General features: G+C 48.3%; 26 non-coding genes and 15 pseudogenes across 26 annotated transcripts; all 41 read right to left on the bottom strand.

Moving 5' to 3' along the window:
- Window positions 1-115: 115 nt before the first annotated feature.
- Window positions 116-234, bottom strand: LOC135724017 (5S ribosomal RNA). Its single transcript, XR_010523694.1, has one exon. It is a non-coding gene; the product is annotated as a 5S ribosomal RNA (ribosomal RNA).
- A 124-nt stretch (window positions 235-358) lies between these two features.
- LOC135726773 (5S ribosomal RNA) lies at window positions 359-477 on the bottom strand (annotated as a pseudogene).
- A 120-nt stretch (window positions 478-597) lies between these two features.
- Window positions 598-716, bottom strand: LOC135726016 (5S ribosomal RNA; annotated as a pseudogene).
- A 127-nt stretch (window positions 717-843) lies between these two features.
- LOC135722564 (5S ribosomal RNA) lies at window positions 844-962 on the bottom strand. The gene has a single exon (XR_010522295.1). It is a non-coding gene; the product is annotated as a 5S ribosomal RNA (ribosomal RNA).
- A 125-nt stretch (window positions 963-1,087) lies between these two features.
- Window positions 1,088-1,206, bottom strand: LOC135725918 (5S ribosomal RNA; annotated as a pseudogene).
- A 108-nt stretch (window positions 1,207-1,314) lies between these two features.
- Window positions 1,315-1,433, bottom strand: LOC135724522 (5S ribosomal RNA). Its single transcript, XR_010524186.1, has one exon. It is a non-coding gene; the product is annotated as a 5S ribosomal RNA (ribosomal RNA).
- A 126-nt stretch (window positions 1,434-1,559) lies between these two features.
- LOC135724336 (5S ribosomal RNA) lies at window positions 1,560-1,678 on the bottom strand. Its single transcript, XR_010524004.1, has one exon. It is a non-coding gene; the product is annotated as a 5S ribosomal RNA (ribosomal RNA).
- A 125-nt stretch (window positions 1,679-1,803) lies between these two features.
- Window positions 1,804-1,922, bottom strand: LOC135722552 (5S ribosomal RNA). Its single transcript, XR_010522284.1, has one exon. It is a non-coding gene; the product is annotated as a 5S ribosomal RNA (ribosomal RNA).
- Window positions 1,923-2,047: 125 nt separating this feature from the next.
- Window positions 2,048-2,166, bottom strand: LOC135726410 (5S ribosomal RNA; annotated as a pseudogene).
- A 120-nt stretch (window positions 2,167-2,286) lies between these two features.
- Window positions 2,287-2,405, bottom strand: LOC135724521 (5S ribosomal RNA). Its single transcript, XR_010524185.1, has one exon. It is a non-coding gene; the product is annotated as a 5S ribosomal RNA (ribosomal RNA).
- Window positions 2,406-2,531: 126 nt separating this feature from the next.
- Window positions 2,532-2,650, bottom strand: LOC135722540 (5S ribosomal RNA). Its single transcript, XR_010522272.1, has one exon. It is a non-coding gene; the product is annotated as a 5S ribosomal RNA (ribosomal RNA).
- A 125-nt stretch (window positions 2,651-2,775) lies between these two features.
- Window positions 2,776-2,894, bottom strand: LOC135724016 (5S ribosomal RNA). The gene has a single exon (XR_010523693.1). It is a non-coding gene; the product is annotated as a 5S ribosomal RNA (ribosomal RNA).
- A 125-nt stretch (window positions 2,895-3,019) lies between these two features.
- Window positions 3,020-3,138, bottom strand: LOC135726772 (5S ribosomal RNA; annotated as a pseudogene).
- Window positions 3,139-3,258: 120 nt separating this feature from the next.
- Window positions 3,259-3,377, bottom strand: LOC135726239 (5S ribosomal RNA; annotated as a pseudogene).
- A 126-nt stretch (window positions 3,378-3,503) lies between these two features.
- LOC135726020 (5S ribosomal RNA) lies at window positions 3,504-3,622 on the bottom strand (annotated as a pseudogene).
- Window positions 3,623-3,749: 127 nt separating this feature from the next.
- Window positions 3,750-3,868, bottom strand: LOC135722529 (5S ribosomal RNA). The gene has a single exon (XR_010522261.1). It is a non-coding gene; the product is annotated as a 5S ribosomal RNA (ribosomal RNA).
- Window positions 3,869-3,993: 125 nt separating this feature from the next.
- Window positions 3,994-4,112, bottom strand: LOC135725917 (5S ribosomal RNA; annotated as a pseudogene).
- Window positions 4,113-4,220: 108 nt separating this feature from the next.
- On the bottom strand, window positions 4,221-4,339 carry LOC135724520 (5S ribosomal RNA). Its single transcript, XR_010524184.1, has one exon. It is a non-coding gene; the product is annotated as a 5S ribosomal RNA (ribosomal RNA).
- A 126-nt stretch (window positions 4,340-4,465) lies between these two features.
- LOC135724335 (5S ribosomal RNA) lies at window positions 4,466-4,584 on the bottom strand. Its single transcript, XR_010524003.1, has one exon. It is a non-coding gene; the product is annotated as a 5S ribosomal RNA (ribosomal RNA).
- Window positions 4,585-4,709: 125 nt separating this feature from the next.
- LOC135722517 (5S ribosomal RNA) lies at window positions 4,710-4,828 on the bottom strand. Its single transcript, XR_010522249.1, has one exon. It is a non-coding gene; the product is annotated as a 5S ribosomal RNA (ribosomal RNA).
- A 125-nt stretch (window positions 4,829-4,953) lies between these two features.
- On the bottom strand, window positions 4,954-5,072 carry LOC135726409 (5S ribosomal RNA; annotated as a pseudogene).
- A 120-nt stretch (window positions 5,073-5,192) lies between these two features.
- Window positions 5,193-5,311, bottom strand: LOC135725205 (5S ribosomal RNA). The gene has a single exon (XR_010524850.1). It is a non-coding gene; the product is annotated as a 5S ribosomal RNA (ribosomal RNA).
- Window positions 5,312-5,437: 126 nt separating this feature from the next.
- On the bottom strand, window positions 5,438-5,556 carry LOC135722505 (5S ribosomal RNA). Its single transcript, XR_010522238.1, has one exon. It is a non-coding gene; the product is annotated as a 5S ribosomal RNA (ribosomal RNA).
- A 125-nt stretch (window positions 5,557-5,681) lies between these two features.
- On the bottom strand, window positions 5,682-5,800 carry LOC135724446 (5S ribosomal RNA). The gene has a single exon (XR_010524112.1). It is a non-coding gene; the product is annotated as a 5S ribosomal RNA (ribosomal RNA).
- A 124-nt stretch (window positions 5,801-5,924) lies between these two features.
- On the bottom strand, window positions 5,925-6,043 carry LOC135725167 (5S ribosomal RNA). The gene has a single exon (XR_010524813.1). It is a non-coding gene; the product is annotated as a 5S ribosomal RNA (ribosomal RNA).
- Window positions 6,044-6,168: 125 nt separating this feature from the next.
- Window positions 6,169-6,287, bottom strand: LOC135722494 (5S ribosomal RNA). The gene has a single exon (XR_010522227.1). It is a non-coding gene; the product is annotated as a 5S ribosomal RNA (ribosomal RNA).
- A 121-nt stretch (window positions 6,288-6,408) lies between these two features.
- LOC135726085 (5S ribosomal RNA) lies at window positions 6,409-6,527 on the bottom strand (annotated as a pseudogene).
- A 120-nt stretch (window positions 6,528-6,647) lies between these two features.
- Window positions 6,648-6,766, bottom strand: LOC135723882 (5S ribosomal RNA). The gene has a single exon (XR_010523565.1). It is a non-coding gene; the product is annotated as a 5S ribosomal RNA (ribosomal RNA).
- Window positions 6,767-6,886: 120 nt separating this feature from the next.
- On the bottom strand, window positions 6,887-7,005 carry LOC135724432 (5S ribosomal RNA). Its single transcript, XR_010524098.1, has one exon. It is a non-coding gene; the product is annotated as a 5S ribosomal RNA (ribosomal RNA).
- A 125-nt stretch (window positions 7,006-7,130) lies between these two features.
- LOC135725096 (5S ribosomal RNA) lies at window positions 7,131-7,249 on the bottom strand. Its single transcript, XR_010524746.1, has one exon. It is a non-coding gene; the product is annotated as a 5S ribosomal RNA (ribosomal RNA).
- A 126-nt stretch (window positions 7,250-7,375) lies between these two features.
- LOC135724014 (5S ribosomal RNA) lies at window positions 7,376-7,494 on the bottom strand. The gene has a single exon (XR_010523691.1). It is a non-coding gene; the product is annotated as a 5S ribosomal RNA (ribosomal RNA).
- A 125-nt stretch (window positions 7,495-7,619) lies between these two features.
- Window positions 7,620-7,738, bottom strand: LOC135726771 (5S ribosomal RNA; annotated as a pseudogene).
- A 120-nt stretch (window positions 7,739-7,858) lies between these two features.
- On the bottom strand, window positions 7,859-7,977 carry LOC135726015 (5S ribosomal RNA; annotated as a pseudogene).
- Window positions 7,978-8,103: 126 nt separating this feature from the next.
- Window positions 8,104-8,222, bottom strand: LOC135724013 (5S ribosomal RNA). Its single transcript, XR_010523690.1, has one exon. It is a non-coding gene; the product is annotated as a 5S ribosomal RNA (ribosomal RNA).
- Window positions 8,223-8,346: 124 nt separating this feature from the next.
- LOC135726770 (5S ribosomal RNA) lies at window positions 8,347-8,465 on the bottom strand (annotated as a pseudogene).
- A 120-nt stretch (window positions 8,466-8,585) lies between these two features.
- On the bottom strand, window positions 8,586-8,704 carry LOC135726014 (5S ribosomal RNA; annotated as a pseudogene).
- A 126-nt stretch (window positions 8,705-8,830) lies between these two features.
- LOC135722483 (5S ribosomal RNA) lies at window positions 8,831-8,949 on the bottom strand. Its single transcript, XR_010522214.1, has one exon. It is a non-coding gene; the product is annotated as a 5S ribosomal RNA (ribosomal RNA).
- Window positions 8,950-9,074: 125 nt separating this feature from the next.
- On the bottom strand, window positions 9,075-9,193 carry LOC135725673 (5S ribosomal RNA; annotated as a pseudogene).
- Window positions 9,194-9,301: 108 nt separating this feature from the next.
- LOC135724519 (5S ribosomal RNA) lies at window positions 9,302-9,420 on the bottom strand. Its single transcript, XR_010524183.1, has one exon. It is a non-coding gene; the product is annotated as a 5S ribosomal RNA (ribosomal RNA).
- A 126-nt stretch (window positions 9,421-9,546) lies between these two features.
- On the bottom strand, window positions 9,547-9,665 carry LOC135724334 (5S ribosomal RNA). The gene has a single exon (XR_010524002.1). It is a non-coding gene; the product is annotated as a 5S ribosomal RNA (ribosomal RNA).
- A 125-nt stretch (window positions 9,666-9,790) lies between these two features.
- On the bottom strand, window positions 9,791-9,909 carry LOC135722471 (5S ribosomal RNA). The gene has a single exon (XR_010522202.1). It is a non-coding gene; the product is annotated as a 5S ribosomal RNA (ribosomal RNA).
- Window positions 9,910-9,998: the final 89 nt, after the last annotated feature.

Here is a 9,998-nt window from a genome sequence, read left to right as displayed (position 1 = left end):
CGATTCGAGAGACACTTCAAGGCTAATGTGGCAACGCAATGACATCGGTAAATGGTTACAGAAAGGACGCATTCATGGGAAAAAATGATATAAAAAAAATAATTAATTAATTAAATGCTTACAGCACCTGGTATTCCCAGGCGGTCTCCCATCCAAGTACTAACTAGGCCCGACCCTGCTTGGCTTCCGAGATCAGACGAGAGCGGGCGTGCTCAGGGTGGTGTGGCCGTAAGCAAGTGCTGACTCGCTTCGATAGACACTTCAAGACTTATGTGGCAACGCCATGACATCAGTGAACGCTTACAGAAAGATCGCATTCATGGGAAAAAATGACATAAAAAATAATTAATTAATTAAATGCTTAGAGCACCTGGTATTCCCAGGCGGTCTCCCATCCAAGTACTAACCAGGCCCGACCCTGCTTGGCTTACGAGATCAGACGAGAGCGGGCGTGCTCGGGGTGGTGTGGCCGTAAGCGAGTGCGGACTTGATTCGAGAGACACTTCAAAACTAATGTGGCAACGGCATGCCATGGGAGAACGCTTACAGAAAGGACGCATTCATGGGAAAAATGACATAAAAAATTAATTAATTAAATTCTTACAGCACCAGGTATTCCCAGGCGGTCTCCCATCCAAGTACTAACCAGGGCCGACCCTGCTTGGCTTCCGAGATCAGACGAGAGCGGGCGTGCTCAGGGTGGTGTGGCCGTAAACGAGTGCTGACTCGATTCGAGAGACACTTCAAGGCTAATGTGGCAACGCAATGACATCGGTAAATGGTTACAGAAAGGACGCATTCATGGGAAAAAATGACATAAAAAAAAATAATTAATTAATTAAATGCTTACAGCACCTGGTATTCCCAGGCGGTCTCCCATCCAAGTACTAACCAGGCCCGACCCTGCTTGGCTTCCGAGATCAGACGAGAGCGGGCGTGCTCAGGGTGGTGTGGCCGTAAGCGAGTGCTGACTCGCTTCGATAGACACTTCAAGACTTATGTGGCAACGCCATGACATCAGTGAACGCTTACAGAAAGATCGCATTCATGGGAAAAAATGACATAAAAAAATAATTAATTAATTAAATGCTTACAGCACCTGGTATTCCCAGGCGGTCTCCCATCCAAGTACTAACCAGGCCCGACCCTGCTTGGCTTACGAGATCAGACGAGAGCGGGCGTGCTCAGGGTGGCGTGGCCGTAAACGAGTGCTGCCTTGATTCGAGAGACACTTCAAAACTAATGTGGCAACCAGAACGCTTACAGAAAGGACGCATTCATGGGAAAAATGACATAAATAATTAATTAATTTAATTCTTACAGCACCAGGTATTCCCAGGCGGTCTCCCATCCAAGTACTAACCAGGCCCGACCCTGCTTGGCTTCCGAGATCAGACGAGAGCGGGCGTGCTCAGGGTGGTGTGGCCGTAAACGAGTGCTGACTCGATTCGAGAGACACTTCAAGGCTAATGTGGCAACGCAATGACATCGGTAAATGGTTACAGAAAGGACGCATTCATGGGAAAAAATGACATAAAAAAAATTAATAATTAATTAAATGCTTACAGCACCTGGTATTCCCAGGCGGTCTCCCATCCAAGTACTAACCAGGCCCGACCCTGCTTGGCTTCCGAGATCAGACGAGAGCTGGCGTGCTCAGGGTGGTGTGGCCGTAAGCGAGTGCAGACTCGATTCGAGAGACACTTCAAAACTAATGTGGCAACGCCATGCCATGGGAGAACGCTTACAGAAAGGACGCATTCATGGGAAAATATGACATAAATAAATATTTAATTAATTAAATGCTTACAGCACCTGGTATTCCCAGGCGGTCTCCCATCCAAGTACTAACCAGGCCCGACCCTGCTTGGCTTCCGAGATCAGACGAGAGCGGGCGTGCTCAGGGTGGTGTGGCCGTAAGCGAGTGCCGACTCGAATCGACAGACACTTCAAGACTTATGTGGCAACGCCATGACATCAGTGAACGCTTACAGAAAGAACGCATTCATGGGAAAAAATGACATAAATAAATATTTAATTAATTAAATGCTTACAGCACCTGGTATTCCCAGGCAACCTCCCATCCAAGTACTAACCAGGCCCGACCCTGCTTGGCTTCCGAGATCAGACGAGAGCGGGCGTGCTCAGGGTGGTGTGGACGTAAGCGAGTGTGGACTTGATTCGAGAGACACTTCAAAACTAATGTGGCAACGGCATGCCATGGGAGAACGCTTACAGAAAGGACGCATTCATGGGAAAAATGACATAAAAAATTAATTAATTAAATTCTTACAGCACCAGGTATTCCCAGGCGGTCTCCCATCCAAGTACTAACCAGGCCCGACCCTGCTTGGCTTCCGAGATCAGACGAGAGCGGGCGTGCTCAGGGTGGTGTGGCCGTAAACGAGTGCTGACTCGATTCGAGAGACACTTCAAGGCTAATGTGGCAACGCAATGACATCGGTAAATGGTTACAGAAAGGACGCATTCATGGGAAAAAATGATATAAAAAAAATAATTAATTAATTAAATGCTTACAGCACCTGGTATTCCCAGGCGGTCTCCCATCCAAGTACTAACCAGGCCCGACCCTGCTTGGCTTCCGAGATCAGACGAGAGCGGGCGTGCTCAGGGTGGTGTGGCCGTAAGCGAGTGCTGACTCGCTTCGATAGACACTTCAAGACTTATGTGGCAACGCCATGACATCAGTGAACGCTTACAGAAAGATCGCATTCATGGGAAAAAATGACATAAAAAAATAATTAATTAATTAAATGCTTACAGCACCTGGTATTCCCAGGCGGTCTCCCATCCAAGTACTAACTAGGCCCGACCCTGCTTGGCTTCCGAGATCAGACGAGAGCGGGCGTGCTCAGGGTGGTGTGGCCGTAAGCGAGTGCTGACTCGCTTCGATAGACACTTCAAGACTTATGTGGCAACGCCATGACATCAGTGAACGCTTACAGAAAGATCGCATTCATGGGAAAAAATGACATAAAAAAATAATTAATTAATTAAATGCTTAGAGCACCTGGTATTCCCAGGCGGTCTCCCATCCAAGTACTAACCAGGCCCGACCCTGCTTGGCTTACGAGATCAGACGAGAGCGGGCGTGCTCGGGGTGGTGTGGCCGTAAGCGAGTGCGGACTTGATTCGAGAGACACTTCAAAACTAATGTGGCAACGGCATGCCATGGGAGAACGCTTACAGAAAGGACGCATTCATGGGAAAAATGACATAAAAAATTAATTAATTAAATTCTTACAGCACCAGGTATTCCCAGGCGGTCTCCCATCCAAGTACTTACCAGGGCCGACCCTGCTTGGCTTCCGAGATCAGACGAGAGCGGGCGTGCTCAGGGTGGTGTGGCCGTAAACGAGTGCTGACTCGATTCGAGAGACACTTCAAGGCTAATGTGGCAACGCAATGACATCGGTAAATGGTTACAGAAAGGACGCATTCATGGGAAAAAATGATATAAAAAAAATAATTAATTATTTAAATGCTTACAGCACCTGGTATTCCCAGGCGGTCTCCCATCCAAGTACTAACTAGGCCCGACCCTGCTTGGCTTCTGAGATCAGACGAGAGCGGGCGTGCTCAGGGTGGTGTGGCCGTAAACGAGTGCTGACTCGATTCGAGAGACACTTCAAGGCTAATGTGGCAACGCAATGACATCGGTAAATGGTTACAGAAAGGACGCATTCATGGGAAAAAATGACATAAAAAAAAATAATTAATTAATTAAATGCTTACAGCACCTGGTATTCCCAGGCGGTCTCCCATCCAAGTACTAACCAGGCCCGACCCTGCTTGGCTTCCGAGATCAGACGAGAGCGGGCGTGCTCAGGGTGGTGTGGCCGTAAGCGAGTGCTGACTCGCTTCGATAGACACTTCAAGACTTATGTGGCAACGCCATGACATCAGTGAACGCTTACAGAAAGATCGCATTCATGGGAAAAAATGACATAAAAAAATAATTAATTAATTAAATGCTTACAGCACCTGGTATTCCCAGGCGGTCTCCCATCCAAGTACTAACCAGGCCCGACCCTGCTTGGCTTACGAGATCAGACGAGAGCGGGCGTGCTCAGGGTGGCGTGGCCGTAAACGAGTGCTGCCTTGATTCGAGAGACACTTCAAAACTAATGTGGCAACCAGAACGCTTACAGAAAGGACGCATTCATGGGAAAAATGACATAAATAATTAATTAATTTAATTCTTACAGCACCAGGTATTCCCAGGCGGTCTCCCATCCAAGTACTAACCAGGCCCGACCCTGCTTGGCTTCCGAGATCAGACGAGAGCGGGCGTGCTCAGGGTGGTGTGGCCGTAAACGAGTGCTGACTCGATTCGAGAGACACTTCAAGGCTAATGTGGCAACGCAATGACATCGGTAAATGGTTACAGAAAGGACGCATTCATGGGAAAAAATGACATAAAAAAAATTAATAATTAATTAAATGCTTACAGCACCTGGTATTCCCAGGCGGTCTCCCATCCAAGTACTAACCAGGCCCGACCCTGCTTGGCTTCCGAGATCAGACGAGAGCTGGCGTGCTCAGGGTGGTGTGGCCGTAAGCGAGTGCAGACTCGATTCGAGAGACACTTCAAAACTAATGTGGCAACGCCATGCCATGGGAGAACGCTTACAGAAAGGACGCATTCATGGGAAAATATGACATAAATAAATATTTAATTAATTAAATGCTTACAGCACCTGGTATTCCCAGGCGGTCTCCCATCCAAGTACTAACCAGGCCCGACCCTGCTTGGCTTCCGAGATCAGACGAGAGCGGGCGTGCTCAGGGTGGTGTGGCCGTAAGCGAGTGCCGACTCGAATCGACAGACACTTCAAGACTTATGTGGCAACGCCATGACATCAGTGAACGCTTACAGAAAGAACGCATTCATGGGAAAAAATGACATAAATAAATATTTAATTAATTAAATGCTTACAGCACCTGGTATTCCCAGGCAACCTCCCATCCAAGTACTAACCAGGCCCGACCCTGCTTGGCTTCCGAGATCAGACGAGAGCGGGCGTGCTCAGGGTGGTGTGGACGTAAGCGAGTGTGGACTTGATTCGAGAGACACTTCAAAACTAATGTGGCAACGGCATGCCATGGGAGAACGCTTACAGAAAGGACGCATTCATGGGAAAAATGACATAAAAAATTAATTAATTAAATTCTTACAGCACCAGGTATTCCCAAGCGGTCTCCCATCCAAGTACTAACCAGGCCCGACCCTGCTTGGCTTCCGAGATCAGACGAGAGCGGGCGTGCTCAGGGTGGTGTGGCCGTAAACGAGTGCTGACTCGATTCGAGAGACACTTCAAGGCTAATGTGGCAACGCAATGACATCGGTAAATGGTTACAGAAAGGACGCATTCATGGGAAAAAATGATATAAAAAAAATAATTAATTAATTAAATGCTTACAGCACCTGGTATTCCCAGGCGGTCTCCCATCCAAGTACTAACCAGGCCCGACCCTGCTTGGCTTCCGAGATCAGACGAGAGCGGGCGTGCTCAGGGTGGTGTGGCCGTAAGCGAGTGCTGACTCGCTTCGATAGACACTTCAAGACTTATGTGGCAACGCCATGACATCAGTGAACGCTTACAGAAAGATCGCATTCATGGGAAAAAATGACATAAAAAAATAATTAATTAATTAAATGCTTACAGCACCTGGTATTCCCAGGCGGTCTCCCATCCAAGTACTAACCAGGCCCGACCCTGCTTGGCTTACGAGATCAGACGAGAGCGGGCGTGCTCAGGGTGGTGTGGCCGTAAGCGAGTGCTGACTCGATTCGAGAGACACTTCAAGGCTAATGTGGCAACGCAATGACATCGGTAAATGGTTACAGAAAGGACGCATTCATGGGAAAAATGACATAAAAAAAGTATTAATTAATTAAATGCTTACAGCACCTGGTATTCCCAGGCGGTCTCCCATCCAAGTACTAACCAGGCCCGACCCTGCTTGGCTTCCGAGATCAGACGAGAGCGAGCGTGCTCAGGGTGGTGTGGCCGTCAGCGAGTGCGGACTTGATTCGAGAGACACTTCAAAACTAATGTGGCAACGCCATGCCATGGGAGAACGCTTACAGAAAGGACGCATTCATGGGAAAATATGACATAAATGAATATTTAATTAATTAAATGCTTACAGCACCTGGTATTCCCAGGCGGTCTCCCATCCAAGTACTAACCAGGCCCGACCCTGCTTGGCTTCCGAGATCAGACGAGAGCGGGCGTGCTCAGGGTGGTGTGGCCGTAAGCGTGTGCTGACTCGCTTCGATAGACACTTCAAGACTTATGTGGCAACGCCATGACATCAGTGAACGCTTACAGAAAGATCGCATTCATGGGAAAAAATGACATAAATAATTAATTAATTAAATGCTTACAGAACCTGGTATTCCCAGGCGGTCTCCCATCCAAGTACTAACCAGGCCCGACCCTGCTTGGCTTCCGAGATCAGACGAGAGCGGGCTTGCTCAGGGTGGTGTGGCCGTAAACGAGTGCTGACTCGATTCGAGAGACACTTCAAAACTAATGTGGCAACGGCATGCCATGGGAGAACCCTTACAGAAAGGACGCATTCATGGGAAAAATGACATAAAAAATTAATTAATTAAATTCTTACAGCACCAGGTATTCCCAGGCGGTCTCCCATCCAAGTACTAACCAGGCCCGACCCTGCTTGGCTTCCGAGATCAGACGAGAGCGGGCGTGCTCAGGGTGGTGTGGCCGTAAGCGAGTGCGGACTTGATTCGAGAGACACTTCAAAACTAATGTGGCAACGCCATGCCATGGGAGAACGCTTACAGAAAGGACGCATTCATGGGAAAAATGACATAAATAATTAATTAATTAAATTCTTACAGCACCAGGTATTCCCAAGCGGTCTCCCATCCAAGTACTAACCAGGCCCGACCCTGCTTGGCTTCCGAGATCAGATGAGAGCGGGCGTGCTCAGGGTGGTGTGGCCGTAAACGAGTGCTGACTCGATTCGAGAGACACTTCAAGGCTAATGTGGCAACGCAATGACATCGGTAAATGGTTACAGAAAGGACGCATTCATGGGAAAAAATGACATAAAAAAATAATTAATTAATTAAAAGCTTACAGCACCTGGTATTCCCAGGCGGTCTCCCATCCAAGAACTAACCAGGCCCGACCCTGCTTGGCTTCCGAGATCAGACGAGAGCGGGCGTGCTCAGGGTGGTGTGGCCGTAAACGAGTGCTGACTCGATTCGAGAGACACTTCAAGGCTAATGTGGCAACGCAATGACATCGGTAAATGGTTACAGAAAGGACGCATTCATGGGAAAAAATGATATAAAAAAAATAATTAATTAATTAAATGCTTACAGCACCTGGTATTCCCAGGCGGTCTCCCATCCAAGTACTAACTAGGCCCGACCCTGCTTGGCTTCCGAGATCAGACGAGAGCGGGCGTGCTCAGGGTGGTGTGGCCGTAAGCGAGTGCTGACTCGCTTCGATAGACACTTCAAGACTTATGTGGCAACGCCATGACATCAGTGAACGCTTACAGAAAGATTGCATTCATGGGAAAAAATGACATAAAAAAATAATTAATTAATTAAATGCTTAGAGCACCTGGTATTCCCAGGCGGTCTCCCATCCAAGTACTAACCAGGCCCGACCCTGCTTGGCTTACGAGATCAGACGAGAGCGGGCGTGCTCGGGGTGGTGTGGCCGTAAGCGAGTGCGGACTTGATTCGAGAGACACTTCAAAACTAATGTGGCAACGGCATGCCATGGGAGAACGCTTACAGAAAGGACGCATTCATGGGAAAAATGACATAAAAAATTAATTAATTAAATTCTTACAGCACCAGGTATTCCCAGGCGGTCTCCCATCCAAGTACTAACCAGGGCCGACCCTGCTTGGCTTCCGAGATCAGACGAGAGCGGGCGTGCTCAGGGTGGTGTGGCCGTAAACGAGTGCTGACTCGATTCGAGAGACACTTCAAGGCTAATGTGGCAACGCAATGACATCGGTAAATGGTTACAGAAAGGACGCATTCATGGGAAAAAATGATATAAAAAAAATAATTAATTAATTAAATGCTTACAGCACCTGGTATTCCCAGGCGGTCTCCCATCCAAGTACTAACTAGGCCCGACCCTGCTTGGCTTCCGAGATCAGACGAGAGCGGGCGTGCTCAGGGTGGTGTGGCCGTAAGCGAGTGCTGACTCGCTTCGATAGACACTTCAAGACTTATGTGGCAACGCCATGACATCAGTGAACGCTTACAGAAAGATCGCATTCATGGGAAAAAATGACATAAAAAATAATTAATTAATTAAATGCTTAGAGCACCTGGTATTCCCAGGCGGTCTCCCATCCAAGTACTAACCAGGCCCGACCCTGCTTGGCTTACGAGATCAGACGAGAGCGGGCGTGCTCGGGGTGGTGTGGCCGTAAGCGAGTGCGGACTTGATTCGAGAGACACTTCAAAACTAATGTGGCAACGGCATGCCATGGGAGAACGCTTACAGAAAGGACGCATTCATGGGAAAAATGACATAAAAAATTAATTAATTAAATTCTTACAGCACCAGGTATTCCCAGGCGGTCTCCCATCCAAGTACTAACCAGGGCCGACCCTGCTTGGCTTCCGAGATCAGACGAGAGCGGGCGTGCTCAGGGTGGTGTGGCCGTAAACGAGTGCTGACTCGATTCGAGAGACACTTCAAGGCTAATGTGGCAACGCAATGACATCGGTAAATGGTTACAGAAAGGACGCATTCATGGGAAAAAATGACATAAAAAAAATAATTAATTAATTAAATGCTTACAGCACCTGGTATTCCCAGGCGGTCTCCCATCCAAGTACTAACCAGGCCCGACCCTGCTTGGCTTCCGAGATCAGACGAGAGCGGGCGTGCTCAGGGTGGTGTGGCCGTAAGCGAGTGCTGACTCGCTTCGATAGACACTTCAAGACTTATGTGGCAACGCCATGACATCAGTGAACGCTTACAGAAAGATCGCATTCATGGGAAAAAATGACATAAAAAAATAATTAATTAATTAAATGCTTACAGCACCTGGTATTCCCAGGCGGTCTCCCATCCAAGTACTAACCAGGCCCGACCCTGCTTGGCTTACGAGATCAGACGAGAGCGGGCGTGCTCAGGGTGGCGTGGCCGTAAGCGAGTGCTGCCTTGATTCGAGAGACACTTCAAAACTAATGTGGCAACCAGAACGCTTACAGAAAGGACGCATTCATGGGAAAAATGACATAAATAATTAATTAATTTAATTCTTACAGCACCAGGTATTCCCAGGCGGTCTCCCATCCAAGTACTAACCAGGCCCGACCCTGCTTGGCTTCCGAGATCAGACGAGAGCGGGCGTGCTCAGGGTGGTGTGGCCGTAAACGAGTGCTGACTCGATTCGAGAGACACTTCAAGGCTAATGTGGCAACGCAATGACATCGGTAAATGGTTACAGAAAGGACGCATTCATGGGAAAAAATGACATAAAAAAAATTAATAATTAATTAAATGCTTACAGCACCTGGTATTCCCAGGCGGTCTCCCATCCAAGTACTAACCAGGCCCGACCCTGCTTGGCTTCCGAGATCAGACGAGAGCTGGCGTGCTCAGGGTGGTGTGGCCGTAAGCGAGTGCAGACTCGATTCGAGAGACACTTCAAAACTAATGTGGCAACGCCATGCCATGGGAGAACGCTTACAGAAAGGACGCATTCATGGGAAAATATGACATAAATAAATATTTAATTAATTAAATGCTTACAGCACCTGGTATTCCCAGGCGGTCTCCCATCCAAGTACTAACCAGGCCCGACCCTGCTTGGCTTCCGAGATCAGACGAGAGCGGGCGTGCTCAGGGTGGTGTGGCCGTAAGCGAGTGCCGACTCGAATCGACAGACACTTCAAGACTTATGTGGCAACGCCATGACATCAGTGAACGCTTACAGAAAGAACGCATTCATGG

The sequence above is a fragment of the Paramisgurnus dabryanus genome, chromosome 9 (assembly GCF_030506205.2).
Source record: "Paramisgurnus dabryanus chromosome 9, PD_genome_1.1, whole genome shotgun sequence".
NCBI classification, from domain to species: domain Eukaryota; kingdom Metazoa; phylum Chordata; class Actinopteri; order Cypriniformes; family Cobitidae; genus Paramisgurnus; species Paramisgurnus dabryanus.
This window is presented reverse-complemented; position numbering and strand designations above follow the sequence as displayed.